Source organism: Zosterops lateralis (genome assembly GCF_965231275.1).
Source record: "Zosterops lateralis genome assembly, contig: HAP1_HAP1_SCAFFOLD_49, whole genome shotgun sequence".
Taxonomy (NCBI): Eukaryota; Metazoa; Chordata; class Aves; order Passeriformes; family Zosteropidae; genus Zosterops; species Zosterops lateralis.
In genome coordinates this window covers 594,501-601,991 of record NW_028154614.1, presented here as the reverse complement: position 1 = coordinate 601,991, position 7,491 = coordinate 594,501, and positions in this window count along the sequence as shown.

Sequence of the window (7,491 nt, the reverse complement as noted above, 5' to 3'; positions counted from 1 at the left end):
CCTGGCCTTGCCTTCCTCTCCCTTGCCTTGCCTGGCATGACCCTGCCTTGCCTTGCCTTGTACACACCTCCTTTGCCTTGCCTTGCCTGCCCCTCACTCCCTCCCATGGAGAACTGTGAAAGTTGCCATGCCTTGTTCCTGGAGTTCCTGGTGGCATTGATGAGTTAGGATGGGGAACCAGCTGATGGGCTGCGTCCTGCTGCCAGATTTATCCTGCTGGTGCTAAACGGCCCTTCTCCCTTGCTTGCCATCTGAGACATCTCCTTTTTCAGGGATGTGCCTTTCCCATTCAGACTGTGCAGATTCCAAGGACTGTTTGGCCTTGAAGGAATGTCTCTCCATTTGATTCTGTTTTCATTTACAAGTAACCTGGGAACAAGACTCAGCTGGAGTCTTTTCCATGAGGTGATTTAGCTGTGCCCATTGATCTCCAGGCCACTCATTTTATCTTTGAGCTACCTTGTCCTTGAGGAACTGTGGCTGCTCATGGAATACGTGGACAGAGGCACTTTAGAGGATGTTGTGGCTGAAGGAGAGATGGCAGCTGTCAGTCAGGCACTGAGGGATCTCTCTGGTGCTTCCCATGCCTTGGACACACTGGCCCTGGTAAACAAGTGATAAGAACAAAAAAATACCCTAATCTGCCTTCACTTAGAAAGATGCTCCTCTAATGGTGTTGGAGCAGCAGCTCTTGCTCTTGGCCACACCATGTTCTGTTATACTCACCATTCCCTAGGACAGGAAATCTCTTGGAGCCATTTCCTTTCTTTCTGGGATGAATTCAGGTCTTTCATTTTGACCCTCATCTTTCTTTGTCCTCTATCAGAGCCTGCAGGCCCTGGATTTCCTTCATTGCAGCCAGGTCATCCCCAGGGAGGTCAAATGCTCCAGCACCCTCCTGGGCAGGGATGGATCTGCCAGGCTGGGTGGGTGTTTTTGGTCAGGGGCAGCGTTCCTGGGCTGTGGGCTCTGGGGCTGCTCCTGCGTGGTGCCAGTTCCCCAGGAGTGGAGCTTGTGGGAGTGCAGGGAGCCCTGCTGCCAGCTGAGAGCAGCTGCCCCGTGCCCAGAGGGCCAGAGAGGGGTGTCAGGAGGGGCTTTGGTTTGTGTGTGTCCCTTCCAGAGGGACGGAGTTCCAATGGAAAACTTCCAGGGAATAAATGAAAGCCATTGCATGAAACTTGAGGGTTTCTTTAAGGGGCCACTGTTCTTTCCTTGGCTCCAGCTCTGAGGAAACAGAGCCCTGAGCCAGGGGCTCTGCTCTGCTGCCCTGGGCACCCCGGGGCTCCTGCAACACCCCACGGGCAGGGCGGGCCCAGAGTGTCACAATGTCCCCTTGGTTCCAGCAGGCCCCGCAGGGTCACAGTGCTCCCTGTGCACCCTGAGGCCCCACAGCACCCAGCCCAGGCCATTGCCATGGTTCCAGTCACTCCCACTACAGTCCCAGTGACTCCCAGTCTCTCTCAGTACATCTCAGTTGCCCCCAGCATGCTCCAGACACTCCCATTTCCTCCCCGTTGCTTCCAGCATGATTCCAGTTGTCCTTAGCCACTCCAGATCACCCTCAGGGCAGTTCCAGCTGCTCCCAGTATATCCCAGTTGCCCCCTACATGGTCTGAACTGCCCTCAGCCTGCCCTTGGACACTCCCAGTATGATCCCAGTCCCCCTTTAGTGTCATCCCAGTCCCACTCAGTATGATCCCAGTTCCACCCAGTTGCCCCTAGTGTAGTCCCCGTAACTTCCAGTATGATCTCAGTGGCCCCAGTACAGACACAGTCACTCCCAGTTTCCTCCAACATGGTCCCAGTTTTTCCCAGTGTTGTCCCCTCCAGAATCATTCCAGACACTCCCAGTATATCCCAGCTGCCCTTCAGCATGCTCATTCCCAGTCACCCCAGAGTCCTCAGGGTGGTTCCAGTTGCTTCCAGCATGATCTCACTCATTCCCAGTATATCCCAGTTACCCCCAGCATGCACCAGTCATTCCCAGTCACTCCCAGTCACTCCCAGTAGCCCTCAGTGTGGTCCCAGTCCCTCTCAGTATTTCCATGTCCGTGCTCCAAGTGCTGCTCCCAGCCCTGATCCCTGGGGATGGGAATGTCCCGCTCCCTTCCTGGGGCAGGGTCACACCTGAGCCAGGTGTGCAGGGCAGGACCTTGCCCTGAGCCCAAGCCCTGTCCCACCTGCAGGATCTGCTTCCCCTGGGCCTCTTCCTCCTGTGGCCCCAAGCCCAGCTTGGTGCTAAACAAAGGGGCTGGGCCAGGGTCATCCCCTGGCGGGGGCTGCGCACGCCCTCTGCCCCCTCCCCAAATTCCCTCCTGGGGCAGCAGGAGCTGGGGCAGGAGCCCTGTGGGGAGGGAAAAGGGGTGACACCGGCATGGGGGAGTCATACACGCTCTGGGGGGACACACACGGCCCCTGGGGACCCCCCTCACCTTCTCCTGCAGACCGAGGAGGATGAAACTATGAACCCCAACACAGAGACCCCGAACCCCGGCAGCGTGTTTGAGCTGGGGTCTGGTGGCAGCTTTGGGGGTCTGGGGAGTAACAACCACCCCAAAACCCCTCCCAGCCCAACAGCCACTCCCAGACCCCTCAAACTACCCCACAGCTCCTGCCACGACAAACCCCCCACCACTCCCTGCAACGTAAATGGCCCCAAAAACCACAAAATCCCCTTCCCATCTCCCCCAAAACCCACCCAAATTCTCTCCAAGACACACAGCCATGACAGGACCCCAAAACTCCCCCACAATCCCCCCAGAAGGCACCCAAACCCCCTCCCAGCACCACAAATGTCCCAAAGAGCCACAAAAGCCTCTCTCAGTCCTCCCAGGAGTCCCTAAAACCCCTCCCAGCCACCCACGGCATCGACCAGGAGAGGTTGGTGGACAGGAACATCCACAGCCAGGAGCAGCTCGGGAACTTCAGCAGCGATTTGGGCACTTTGGGGGGGACACCCCAGATGGGGAGATCCAGGCCAGGGACTGGGACAATCAACCAGAATTCCTGGAGAACAGATGGGCTCAGATGGACACATTCTACCTACTGGTCAGGACAGCCACATCTCCACCTGGACAGGCACCACTTAAATCCTCCAGAATATTTCACTGAACCAACCCAAATTCACACTAACATCCTGGTAAAATGCTGCCACTTTGGATCTCTTTGTTTAATGTTCCTACCCCAATTTTGGTTGTTTTGACAGGATGATGATTGAAATTACTTTGCTTGGAAAGGACCTCCAAGATCATCCAGGACTGCTTGATGCCACCAGAAGAACTGGACAGAGCAGCTGATACATTTTAGGATGTAAACAAAACACTTCTTCCCAATGAATTTCAGATGTTGCTCAAAGACCTGATAGATGTCCCTGCCCTGCCCACATTTCTCCAAGTGGATACAGGGAAGCAGGAGGACATGGAATAAACCAGCCAGGGAGATTCCAAATGTGTGTTACTAGGAATGTGTGTCACTGGGACTCTTCCCAACAGGGGTCCTCCGATGGGGAATAGAGTTGGAGACTCAGATAAAGCTCTTTCCAATGTCAGGGCACTCGCAGGGCTTTGCTTACTGGTGCCTCCGTTGGTGTCGGGTCAAGGTAGAGCTGTCTGAGAAGCTCTTCCCACACTGGGGACACTCGTAGGGCCTCTCCCCACTGTGGATGCGCCGGTGGGTGACGAGGTGGGAGCTGTGCTTGAAGCCCTTCCTGCAGTCGGGGCAGCGGAAGAGCCTCTCCTCTCTGTGAATCCACTGATGCCTGAGGAGAAGGGAGCTGGTCTGAAAGCTCTTCCCACACTCAGAACACTCATAGGGCCTCTCCCCAGTGTGGCTCATTTGGTGGATGATCAGCTCGGACCTCCGGTTGAAGCCCTTCCCACATTCCCCACACTTGTATGGCCTTTCCTCAGCGTGGGTGTTTTGGTGGCGGATCAAGTGGGAGCACTGGCTGAAGCTCTTCCCACACTGCTCACACTCATAGGGCCGTTCCCTGGTGTGGATCCTCTGGTGGCGGATCAGGCTGGATCTGTCACTGAAGCTCATCCCACATTCCCCACACTCGTGGGGCCTCTCCCCAGTGTGGATGCGTCTGTGGGTGACAAGGGCGGAGTTGTGCTTGAAGCCCTTCCTGCAGTCGGGGCAGCGGAAGGGCCTCTCATCAGTGTGAATCCGCTGGTGCCTGAGGAGAGTGGAGCTGGTCTGAAACCTCTTCCTACACTGGGAACACTTGTAGGGCCTCTCCCCAGTGTGAATCCTCTGGTGGCTGATCAGTTGGGACCTCCAGCTGAAGCTCTTCCCACACTCCAAGCACTTGTGCGGCTTCTCCCCATCATGAAGCTGCTCATGGACCAGCTCAGAGCCCTGGCTGAAGTTCTGTCCACCTTCCTGGCTCAGGATGGGTCTTTCCTCCTCAGAGCACCCTGGGATGGGTTTGGAGCCCCTCCTCCTTCTGCAGGATCTCTGGGCCTCTTTTCCTCCCTGTTGGATTCCTGTGCTGTGGAGCTGCTCAAAACAGCCTCTTCCATGAGGTTCTGCTGTGGGGATTTGTCCTCCCTGGTCTCCATTCTCAGCTTCTTGTCTGGGGGAGGAAGGACAAGGAGAGGATGGAATTTGCCTCCTTGCTAGAGGGAAGGGGAAGGACAAACCCCCCAGTCCATCCCTGTTATGACAGTGTTGGCAGCAGGGTTGTCCTGTAGCCAGGGGCCGTGCTGGGCTGGGAGATGGAGCAGGAGAGAGGGGGAAAGGGGCACTGACTTCCTCCTCACCTGCCTGGCTGTCCCGGGACATCTTCCACTTCCTTGCAGCGTCCTCCTCCACTTGGCCAATGGTTTGGAATGGGAGATCCTGATTTGGGGTGAAAACAAAGGATGAGCACGTTGAGTTTCAGGTTTTGCCCAAGTCCATCTCTAGAGGTCACTGCCCATCTGGGGTCCAGAAAAACCTCCCAAACATCAACATTCAGCCCTGAAAATGCCTCCCAGGAGTTTCCTGTCTCTGGTCTCTCCCATTTGGTGTTCAGGGGTTCTTCCCCGTCCCAGCTGCTGGGGGTCACGCTTGAACTGGGGGTCCCCCATCTACTCGGTCCCTGCCCTCCCCAGGCTGCTGGGAGTCCCAGGAATATGAGAAGTTCCCCCCTTTTCCATCTCTCTACTTAAGGATGCTGGGTTGTGTTGGGGTCCCAAGGTCCCTTCTCCCCTTATTCTCTGCTTTGGGGTGCAGGGGGTCCAAGGAGTCCCCCCTGCCCCTCTCCAGGCTGTTGAGGGTCCCGCCAATCGCGGTGCTCCTCCCTCTCTGGGCTCCCCACTTTGGGCTCCTGGGGGACACAGGGCTCTGCTCCTCCAGGCTGCCTCTGCCAGCAGCTGCCACTGGGACCCCCCAATGTCCCCCCAAGGGGCATTTTCCACTCAGATTTGGAGTTCTCCATTCTCCAAACATCCCCCCTAAAAAAACCCAACCCAGGGACCCCCCAGGATATCTGGGCCCAGCTCCCCCTCCCTGGTCACCTGTGGGATGGGGGGTGATGATCCCACGGGTGGGAGGCTGTGAATTCAGGGAGTGCTCAACCTCGTGGTTCCTTCTCTGTTAAGGGTAGAAGGTTCTTAGCTCAGGAACTGGCTGACCTCATTGAGAGGGCTTTAGACTAGGTTTGAAGGGGGAAGGGGATGCAGCTGGGCTGCCTGGAAGCAGACCCAAGGGTGCTAAGCCTGAGTTAGGGCTGAAATCAGTAGCCCAGCTGAAGGGCATGTACACCAATGCACGTAGCATGGGTAACAAACAGGAGGAGCTGGAGGTCATGGGGCAACAGCAAAGCTGTGATGTAGTCACCATCACAGAAACGTGGTGGGATGACTCCCACAGCTGGAGCACTGCACTCCATGGCTACAGGCTCTTCAGAAGAGACAGGAAAGGGAGAAGAGGTGGAGGGGTGGCCCTTTATATTAAGACGGCTTTTGATGCAATAGGTATTGAAACAAATGAAGATTCAGTTGAATGCCTATGGGTGAGAATTAAGGGGAAAGCCAACAAGGCTGACATCCTACTGGGAGTCTGTTATCGTCAACCCAAGCAGGAGGAAGAGCTGGACAACTTATTCTATCAGCAGCTGGAGAATGTTTCTGGATCATCAGCCCTTGTTCTTGTAGGTGACTTCAACCTGCCAGACATCTGCTGGGAACTTAATACAGCAGAAATGAGGCAGTCCAGGAAATTTTTAGAGTGCATGGATGATAACTTTTTGTCACAGCTGGTAGGTGAGCCCACCAGGGGAGAAACTATGTTGGATCTGTTGTTCACAAATAGAGATGGGCTGGTGGGAGATGTGGTGGTTGGAGGAGATGGGCAGAGTGATCATGCAATTATAGAATAATTGAATAATTGGTGAAATCAGGAGGTACATCAATAAGACTTTTATATTGTACTTCCAGAGGGCAGACTTTGGCCTATTTAGGAGACTTATTCAGAGAGTTCCTTGGGAAGCAGCCCTTAAAAACAAAGGAGTTCAGGAAAGCTGGGTGTTCTTCAAAACAGAGATTTTGAGGGCACAGGGACAGACTGTGTCTGTGTGCCAAATAATGAGTCAACGAGGCAAATGCCCAGCCTGGATGGGCAAAGAGGTTTTGGATGAACTCAGGAAGAAAAAGAGGATGTATCATCTTTGGAAGGAGGGCCAGGTCCCTCAGGAAGTATTTAAGGGGATTGCTAGAGCATGTAGGAAAATATTAGGGAGGCCAAAGGTCAGTCTGAACTCAAAATGACGACTTCTGTTAAGGATAATAAAAAATGTTTCTATAAATACATTAATGGTAAAAGGAAAGGTAAGACCAACCTTTGCTCTCTATTGGATAGGGGAAGGAACTTAGTAACTGCAGATGAGGGGAAGTGCTTAATGTCTTCTTTGCCTCAGTCTTCAGTGGGAAGATGGCTTGTCCTCAGGACAACTGCCCTCCTGGACTGGTAGATGGTGTCAGGGAGCAGAATGGTGCCCCTGTTATCCAGGAGGAGGCAGTCAGAGAACTGCTGAGATGCTTGGCTGTTCATCAATCTCTGGGCCAGATGGGATCCACCCCAGGGTGAGGAGGGAGCTGCAGATGAGCTTGTGAAGCCACTCTCCATCATTTACCAACAGTCCTGGCTCACTGCTGAGGTTCCAGGTGACTGGAAGCTGCCAATGTGACACCCATTCACAAGAAGGGTGGGAAGGAGGATCCCAGTAATTATAGCCCAGTCAGCCTGACCTCAGTACCTGGTAAAAGTAATGGAGCAGTTTATATTGAGTGTCATCACACAGCACCTCCAGGATGGCCATGGTGTCAGAGCCAGCCAGCAGGGGTTTAGGAGGGGTGGGTCGTGTTTGACCAACCTGGTCTCCTTTGATGACCAGGTGACCTGCCTGGTGGATGCAGGAAGGGCTGTGGATGTCTGTCTGGACTTCAGCAAGGCCTTTGGCACTGTCTCCCACAGCACACTCCAGGATAAGCTGGCAGCCCGGGGCTT